Here is a 10,474-nt window from a genome sequence, read left to right as displayed (position 1 = left end):
CAATGAAGCCCAAGAGCTTTCCGGCTGGAATGCCGAAAACGCATTTTTCCGGGTTGAGCTTGATGTCGTATGTTCGGAGGTTATCAAATGTGAGACTCAAATCGTCTACTAGAGATTCAACGTGTCTTGTTTTGACGACCACATCATCTACATATGCCTCCACTGTTTTGCCGATATGGCTTGCCAGACATGTCTGAATCATGCGCTGATATGTTGCGCCGGCGTTTTTGAGCCCGAAGGGCATCGTGTTGAAGCAGAATGGGTCGTATGGTGTGATAAATGCCGTTGCGGCTTGGTCCGGTTCTGCCATCTTGATTTGATGGTATCCGGAATATGCGTCGAGGAAACACAATGAATCGTGTCCTGCGGTAGCGTCGATAATTTGATCGATGCGGGGGAGGGGGAAGGGATCCTTTGGGAAAGCGTTGTTAAGGTCTTTAAAATCAACACACAGGCGCCAGGATTTGTCCTTCTTTGGTACCATCACCAGGTTTGCTAGCCAGTCCGGATGTTTTATATCTCTGATGAATCCGTCTTCCAATAGCTTTGCTAGCTCCTCTCCCATGGCCTATCTCTTAGGTTTGGAAAAACGCCGAAGAGCCTGTTTGACAGGTTTGAATCCTGTTTGGATATTTGAGCTGTGCTCGGCCACCCTGCGTGGGATTCCTGGCATATCTGAAGGGTGCTAGGCGAAAATGTCCTAGTTCTCTCGTAGGAACTCTCGTAGTGTGGCGTCTACATCAGGGTTTAACTGTGCCCCGATGGAAGCTGTTTTATTGGGGTCCGTTGGATGGACTTGGAATTTGACTATTTCGTCCGCCGGTTTAAAGGAGGTGGACTTGCATGTTTTGTCGAGTACCACATCGTCCCTATTCACGGTAGAGCGCAGCGTAGTCAGTTCCTCAGCCGCTAGGGCTTCGGATAGTGCCTCGAGGGCCAGTGCGACTGTCTTGTTTTCGGCGCGGAGTGCTATGTCCAGATCACTAGCGAGAGTGATGATCCCGTTAGGCCCAGGCATCTTGAGCTTCATGTACCCGTAATGGGGTATTGCTTGGAAGATTGTAAACGCTTCCCGCCCTAGCAGAGCGTGATAACCGTTGCTGAACGGAGCCACATGGAACGTGACCTCTTCGGACCTGTAATTATCTGGCGTGCCGAACACCACATCTAGTGTGATTTTTCCTGTACAGCGTGCTTCCCGACTGGGGATTATTCCTCTAAAGGTTGTGCTGCTTTGCTCAATGCGGTTCTAGTCTATTTCCATTTTTTGAAGGGTTTCCTCATAAATGAGGTTCAATCCGCTGCCGCCGTCCATGAGTACCTTGGTAAGACGAAAGCCGTCCACTATTGGACTGACGACCAATGCGGCTGGTGCTCGGGCTGTTCAGAATTTAGGTTCATCACTAGCGTTAAAGGTAATAGCCGTGTCACTCCATGGGTTTATTGTTCCTACTTGGTAGACTTCGGCAAGGCTGCGGAGTGTCCTTTTTTGCATATTATTTGATGCGAAAGTCTCGAAGACTGTTAATACCGTATTGGTGTCTCTGGGGTGGCTTACTGTGGCCTCCGGAATTAGGAGATTTTTGCCAATTTTGGCCACCTGCCGGAGTATCCGACATGCTCTGAGGCTGGGAGTTGGTGTGGCGTCCTCTGTACTGTGAATTTTACAGGGTCCATTGAACCATCCTTCCAGTACGGTTCCATGCCCTGTAGAGGGTTTTTGCTTTTTAGTGCTTGACCCGAGTGTCTGGTGATGATGCACCCTTTTATTTCGGACTGGGTTTGTATTCAGGGTTGGATTGTCCCAAAATTTGATTTCGGTTTTCCAGGCGCTTTCCATCGCACAATACTTTCGTACAATGGACACCAAGTCAGCGAAGTGTGTAATATCACGGCGACTTATGGCGTTGAGTATTCCCTTGTTCGTGCAATTATTGCAAAAGATTGAGATTGCGTCTTCCTCGCGGTAGTCCCTTAGCCTGTTCTTAACCAGGAGGAATCTGGCCCAGTAATGATGTACTGTTTCATCGGGCTCTTGCCTGATTTTGGATAGACCGCTTATGTTGGGGTGGGTGGGTGGAATTAAATCCGAAGCCTCACCCCATCTGAGGCTCAGAGGCCGAGGAATTTCCGAACTCGAAAATTTGTATTCCTGGATGTTGTCCAATGAATCCAGCCCGTCGCCTGACTCTAAGTTCAGGTCTTGAGTGATATCCTCCCCTCCACGGGTATCCGGCTTGGAGGGATCGGGAATCCGGACGTAGCGAGTCCTTAAGATAGATGAAGGGTCGCCGCACTGTCCCTCTACCACGGGAACGTGATGGGTGACTTGGGAGAGTTAATCTCTCTCAGATCGAGTTTAGGCCCAATCTGGTCGTAATCCGTAGCGACTCCCAGGGCGGCGAAGCGATCCAAGAGCTCGTTTATGGAGGAGAGCTCCATTGGATCTAATTGCTTGGCGAGTTCCGAGTGGACATGAAGATTGTTTTCGATGGCTCGAGAAGTCATCGTCGGTGCAGAAGCCGAACAGGCGGTCATAAGAAACCCACCTAGCCAGAGGGTTTGGCCGACAGCCAAAGCTCCCTTAGCAACGGTGTCGTCTTTAAAGACGGGGCGAGGCATCCTTCCTGATGGCGACGACACAGAGGAACTCTCAATGAAAGCACCAATGTCGGTGTCAAAACCGGCGGATCTCGGGTAGGGGGTCCCGAACTGTGCGTCTAGGCCGGATGGTAACAGGAGGCAAGGGACACGAAGTTTTACCCAGGTTCGGGCCCTCTCGATGGAGGTAAAACCCTACGTCCTGCTTGATTAATATTGATGATATGGGTAGTACAAGAGTAGATCTACCACGAGATCGAAGAGGCTAAACCCTAGAAGCTAGCCTATGGTATGATTGTTGTTGTGTATGTTGTCCTACGGACTAAAACCCTCCGGTTTATATAGACACCGGAGAGGGTTAGGGTTACACAAAGTCGGTTACAATGGTAGGAGATCTGCATATCCGTATCGCCAAGCTTGCCTTCCACGCCAAGGAAAGTCCCTTCCGGACATGGGACGGAGTCTTCAATCTTGTGTCTTCATAGTCCAGGAGTTCGGCTGAAGGTATAGTCCGGCCATCCGAACACCCCCTAATCCAGGACTCCCTCATTTAGCCATCAATTAAATTATGTGCCAATGACATGTGGGCCACATCACCCCTTTTTGACTAGTCATTTTGACTTGCTCAAATTTGGATTATATTAAATAAAAATATTCCAGAAAATCTTTAAATCTTTGATAATTTATAGAAAATAATCCATAACTCGGATGAAAAAGTTTTCTACATAAAAGTTGCTCAGAAAAACGTGACGAACCCGAATACTCTACCCACATACCTGTCAGATGCCTCTAACTATCTGAACATGGAACATTCCCCTTCGGTCATCTATTTGACACAGGTCCGGAACCGGGAAAACATTCCCGGTTGAATTCCCCCTTCACCTGTATCGTCTAGCCATGTAGCGACCAGACCTCAAACAGTCTGATCTCTGTGCTCCGGTGTCATCCCTGGATCAGTAATGCTAACACCACACAGTACTCGGAGGATTTATAGCAGACTAGCCATCACACACTTATTACATCGAGTGTCTCAAAAGAGAACTTATTACAATAAATATGGCTTAAGGCCAACTAATAACGATAACAGCGGAAGGCTTGGAAGATAAGTGAGTCCATCAACTCCAACGGCATCACTGAGTATAGAACCACAACCTAAAACTCCTCAATCGTCGTCTGAAAAGTCTGCAACATTAACGTTGCAGCCCGAAACGGGTCAGCACATGGAATATGCTGGCAAGGTAACACATAGAGAGTAATGGAAATGCAACAACTATACTATATGCATATTTGGCTGGTGGAAAGCTCTATGGTTACAGTTTTTGCGTAAAGCCAATTTTTCCTTACTTCAAAGGAATAAAATTAATTACTATCATGGTGGTTTTTAAACATTGAGAATGGTTGACAGCATTCTCAATCCCAATTAAGTAACATCATTAAAACCCAACAATATTAATTTAGGGTAACATGTCGAGATTCACATGATAATCCAGGTACCAGATACTCAAGATGTCCATAATCGGGGACACGGCTAACCATGATTAGTTTGTTACACTCCGCAGAGGTTTGCGCACTTTTCCCCACAAGACTCGATCGCCTCCGTTGGATTTCTCGCACTACATGCTGTTTGAGAAACGGATGACCGAGACACAGTCTTTCAGAAGCGCTTGCACCTTACGACGGATAGACCGGTACACCTACTTTCCCCTACATCTGCTAGTCTACCCTGTAAGAGTTCGCACAACTTAGTCAACTATGCCAGAGCCCATAATGGCTTGTGGCTGCACACGGAAGTTTCTGGTATGAATAATCTCATGATCCCTTTGAGCCTGGGTGGCGGTCCAAAAGAAAACAGGCAAGTCCTGGAAACCCCAGGTGCCTCAATCCACCCAGATGTGTGTTAGGTTGCCACCTTAGATAAACCCTTAATTTAACAATCTCACCTCTGTCATGGATTTCACTCACCCAATCCACGTCTACTAGCATAGCATGGCATAATAAGCAAACGTAGAAGTAACTCCCAAAGGTTTGATAATAAACAGGTAATGGGTACTACCTCATCTACTTCCCATCCCACAATTTAATTAGATCCTAATCATGCAGTGTGTGAAGATTGATCTAATGCAATAAAACTGGGTTGTAGAAAAAGGTATGATCAAAGTGTTACTTGCCTTGCTGATGATCCGCGTAACCTAGAGATTCGAAGTAACAGGCGGCGCACTCCGGGTATTCTATCGCAGACAAACAACAAGCATACAATAAGTACTCATCTAATGCACAGGTAAAACTCAAATAGAAGATCTAACCAGAAAGTTCAACTTAAGAACCCTGGTTTGCAAAAAGAATCAAATCGAACGAAGCAAAAGAAATCAAACGGCGAAAGAAAACAACTTCGTTCTAGTAATCTGGATCTAGGGAAAATTTTACAGTATCAAAAACTTGTTTAAGTTGATTATTTGGAAAGAGGGTTGCGAGACGAAACTCGAGACGCTTGAATCGCCTGATTCCGATAAACGAGCGAAAAGTTATACTAAAACGAAAATCGGATCAGAAATCGCGATTTGAAAATAACTGCGGAAAATCCGATGAAAAAGAAAAACGACGAACAGATTTTTTTTAAAACTGCACGGAAAACGGGGCGGCGGCGAACCTCGGGCGGCGCGCTGCTCCAGCGAGTCGGCGGCGGCGGGCGGCGGCGGCTAGGGCGGCTGGGGCGCGCTAGGGTTTCGGCGGTGGCTGGGCTCTCTCTCGGCTCGGGCCTCGGGCGGCTTATAAAGCCCCCGGCCAGCGGTGTCCTGGCCGAGTACGGCCCAAAGTCAATTCCGCGTTTTTTTAAATAATTCCACTGGGAAAAACAAATACTAAATGGTCTCCAAAAATCACGAAATAAATTTTGCCGGGTTTCTAAAATCAAGCCCGATAAAGTGAACATTTATCTGGGCCCAAACTACAACTTTGAAAAACGCACATTTTTCCTAAATTGAAATAAAAATACCGAAGAACTTCGAAATAAATCTTATTTGATTTTTTTATTAAATCCTCAATATTTCTATATTTTGGGAAAGTCATTTTATTCCCTCTCTCATATTTTTGCAATAAAAATAATTGATGATAAAATAAATAAAATCAAATGATCCTGTTTACATAATTTGAGAAAACTCAAATATGTAAATAACGAAATCCCCAACTCTCTCCATGGGTCCTTGAGTTGCTTAGGATTTTCTAGGATCAAAACCAAAAGCACAATAAAATATGATATGCATGATGATATAATGTATAACATTCCAAATTGAAAATTTGGGATGTTACAAACCTACCCCCCTTAAGATGAATCTCGCCCTCGAGATTCGGGTTGGCTAGAAAGTAGGTGTGGGTGGTCTTTGAGCAAATCTTCCTCTCACTCCCAGGTGGCTTCATCCTCTGTGTGGTGGCTCCACTGAACTTTGCAAAACTTGATAACTTTGCTGCGAGTAACTCGGCTGGCAAACTCAAGAATCTTGACTGGTTTCTCCTCATAGGTCAAATTGTTATCCAACTGAATTGCTTCTAATGGCACTGTGTCTCTCAAAGGTATGTCAGTCATCTCTGCGTGACACTTCTTCAACTGAGAAACGTGAAACACATCATGAACTCCTGTTAATCCTTCTGGAAATTCCAACTTGTAAGCCACTTCTCCCATACGCTCCAAAACTCGATATGGTCCTACAAATCGTGGCGCTAACTTCCCTTTAACTCCAAAGCGCTTAATCCCTCGAAGTGGGGATACTCGAAGATAAGCTCTATCTCCGACTTCGTAAACTGTCTCCTTGCGTTTAGAATCTGCATAGCTCTTCTGCCTGGACTGGGCTACCTTGAGCCTATCGCGAATCAACTTCACCTTCTGTTCAGACTCCTTAATCAGATCTAGTCCAAACAACTGGCGGTCTCCAACTTCGTCCCGTGACAACGGTGTCCTGCACCTCCTTTCGTACAAAGCTTCGAAAGGGGCCATCTTCAAACTGGTCTGATAGCTATTATTGTAAGAAAACTCCACATATGGCAAATTATCGTCCCAACTAGATCCATAATCTAGCGCACAAGCTCTCAGCATATCCTCCAAAATCTGATTGACTCTCTCGGTCTGTCCATCTGTCTGCGGGTGAAAAGCTATACTAAATTCTAGCCTAGTACCCAAACTCTCATGCAACTGCTTCTAGAACTTTGAGGTAAACTGGGTTCCTCTATCTGATATGATGCTCCTCGGAACTCCATGCAAACATACGATCCTGGTCATGTATATCTTTGCCAACTTAGCACTGGTGTAAGTGGTCTTTACTGGGATGAAATGTGCTACCTTCGTCAATCGATCAACTACAACCCAAATCGAGTCATAGCCTGAACGAGTCCTTGGTAATCCCGTGATAAAATCCATGCCTAGCTTATCCCACTTCCATTCGGGTATCGGCAATGGTTGCAACAATCCTGCTGGCTTTTGATGCTCTGCCTTTACTCTCTGACATACGTCACAAACTACTACATACTCCGCAATATCCTTCTTCATTCCGGTCCACCAGAAAACATCCTTCAAATCCACATCTTGGTATTTCCTAGGTGAATCGAATACGGTGAATCATGTGCCTCTTGAAAAATCAACTTTCTGATCTCCGGGTCATTGGGTACATAAACACGGTCTTCAAACCATAGGGTGTCGTGCTCATCCTCACGAAATCCTTTAGTTTTTCCTTCTTTCATTTTCTCCTTTATAGAAGCAATCTCCTTGTCAGTTTTCTGAGCTTCTCTGATTCTATTCATCAGAGTTGACTGGATTTCCAACGCTGCTACATAGCCTCTCGGAACTATTTCCATACATAGTTCACGAAAATTTTCTGCTAACTCCTTGGGTATTTCTCCCGTCATTAGTGTATTGACATGACTCTTACGGCTCAATGCGTCAGCTACTACATTAGCCTTCCCGGGATGATAATGCAATTTCATATCATAATTCTTGTTGAGCTCCAACCATCTCCTTTGTCTGAGATTCAACTCCTTCTGCGTGAAAATGTACTTCAAACTCTTATGATCCGTGTACACCTCACAATGATTTCCGATGAGGAAATGTCTCCATGTCTTCAACGCATGCACTACGGCTGCTAACTCCAAATCATGCGTAGCATAATTCAACTCATCGGGCTTCAGTTGTCGTGAAGCATACGAAACAACTCTTCCTTCTTGCATAAGCACTGCTCCAAGTCCTCGACGTGAAGCGTCGCAATACACCTCATAATCCTTGGTTTGATCTGGCAAAATCAACACTGGTGAGGTAACCAAATGGTTCTTCAACTCCTGAAAACTTGCCTCACACTCCTCAGTCCATTTGAACTTAGTATCCTTCTTCAACAACTCCGTCATAGGCTTCGCAATCTTTGAAAAAAATTCAATAAACCTCCGGTAGTATCCTGCGAGTCCAAGAAAACTCCGGATCTCTCCAACTGTTTTTGGTGCTTCCCACTTGGTCACGGTTTCAACTTTAGCGGGATCAACAGCTATACCTTCTCCAGATATAACGTGTCCGAGGAATCCTACTTCCTTCAACCAAAACTCACATTTGCTGAACTTGGCATATAATTGATGTTCTCTGAGCTTTCCAAGTACCAAACGCAAATGCTCCTTATGCTCCTCTTCATTCTTCGAATATACCAGGATATCATCAATGAACACTACGACGAACTTATCCAAAAACTCCATAAACACTTTGTTCATCATGTTCATAAAATAGGCAGGCGTGTTAGTCAGACCAAATGACATAACGGTATACTCATACAGCCCATACCTGGTGGTAAAAGCTGTCTTGGGAATATCCTGTTCTCGAATCTTCAACTGATGGTATCCTGATCGCAAATCGATCTTGGAAAACACTTTGGCTCCTTGCAATCGATCAACAGATCATTTATCATTGGTAGCGGGTACTTGTTCTTGATTGTTACTTCATTCAATCCTTGATAGTCAACAACCATCCTTAACGATCCATCCTTCTTCTCTACTAGAAGTACTGGTGATCCCCAAGGCGAAGAACTTGGGCGAATATATCCCTTATCCAGTAACTCCTTAATCTGCTTCTTAATTTCCACCAAATCTTTTGCTGGCATCCTATAGGGTCCCTTTGATATTGGCCCAGTGCCTGGCAATAGCTCAATCAAAAACTCAATATCTCTATCCGGTGGCATGCCTGGCAACTCTTCGGGAAATACATCAGGAAAATCCTTTACCGTTGGTACTTCCTCCTGCACAACTCCTGATAAGGAATTTACTTGTGTCCTGTTTGGCGCATGCCGGGATACATACTTGATCCTTCTCCCTTCTGGCGTTGTGAGCAAAATTGTCTTACTGGCGCAATCGATGTTTCCTCCATACATCGATAGCCAATCCATACCAAAAATCACATCCAGACCTTGGGATTCCAAAATAATTAAATCCGTTGGGAAAACATGCCTTCCTATACTTAATGGCACTTGAAAACATCCTTGACTGGCCATGTACTCTACTCCTGGTGAGCTTACTAGCATAGGTGTTTTAAGAATCCTAGTGGGCAGGCTATACTTTTCCACAAATCCCCTTGATATGTATGAATGTGATGCACCAGTATCAAAAGAACGAGTGCAGTAAATGACTTAACCAAAAACTTACCTATTACTGCATCGGGCTGAGCTTCAACCTCCTCCACATTAACGTGGTTCACCTGTCCCCTGTTGAAAGGGTTCGGCTTCTTTCCAGAGCTTCCATTGCCGTTTTGTCCTTCAGGGCAGTCATTTGCATAATGTCCTAGCTTCGAACACTTATAGCAAGTGACGTGGCTCAAGTCCTTCTTGGCTGGGGTTGATGGGGTGCTGCGGTTCTGGCCATTGCTTCCTCCATTCCCATTACCATTCTTGGTGCCATTGTGATTGTGCGAGCTACCTACTCCATGGGTATGCTGAAAATGTCCTCCTGGCCTAGGGGTAAAACGAGGCTTCTGCTGAGCTCCTGAGTTGTACTTTCCTTGTCCATACTTCCTCTTGCGGTTCTCAATTTGCTGCTGCTTCCCTTCAATCATAAGAGCACGGTCTACCAACTCCTGGTAGTTGTTGAAGGTGGCTACCAACAGCTGCATACTCAACTCATCATTCAGTCCTTCCAGGAATTTCTCCTACTTAGCTGCATCCGTAGCAACGTCATCTGGGGCATATCGTGATAGCTTACTAAACTCCTCCACATACTGGCCAACTGTCCGTCCTCCTTGGCGCAAGTTATGAAACTCACACTTCTTCATGGCCATTGCTCCTGCTGAAACATGGGCAGTACGAAAAGCCTACTGAAACTGATCCCATGTGATAGTGTCGACTGGGAAGGTGGCTGTGAAATTCTCCCACCAGGATGCTGCGGGTCCTTCTAACTGATGTGCGGCAAACTTCACCTTCTCCGCATCTGCGCATCCTGTTGTGGTCAACTCCCTAGCTATCTTGTGGAGCCAATCATATGCTACTATCGGCTCGGTGCTACTGGAAAACACTGGCGGATTCAGCCTAAGAAAACGGGCTAAGTGGTCAACAGGTGGTGGTGGTGGTGGGTTGTTGTTGTTGTTCCCCTGATTCTGATTCTGAACTAGCAACTGCATCAAGGTGTTCTACTGCTGGATCAACTGGGTGAGCTCCGGCGGAAAGGCAAATCCGGGGTCACGTCTCGGAGGCATCTAAGGGTTTAGAAAAGACGAGATATAAGAATAGAGGGGGTCTAAAGAGAAAACACTACCCATATGCACATGAGGCAAAACAAACAATTCACTTCAATCAATCAAACAAGGACATACAATCGATCTAGCTATCACAAAAGTGCTCGGGCTACTATCTTTACATGGTGGACT

Source organism: Triticum aestivum, chromosome 6A, assembly GCF_018294505.1.
Source record: "Triticum aestivum cultivar Chinese Spring chromosome 6A, IWGSC CS RefSeq v2.1, whole genome shotgun sequence".
Lineage (NCBI taxonomy): Eukaryota > Viridiplantae > Streptophyta > Magnoliopsida > Poales > Poaceae > Triticum > Triticum aestivum.
This window is presented reverse-complemented; position numbering follows the sequence as displayed.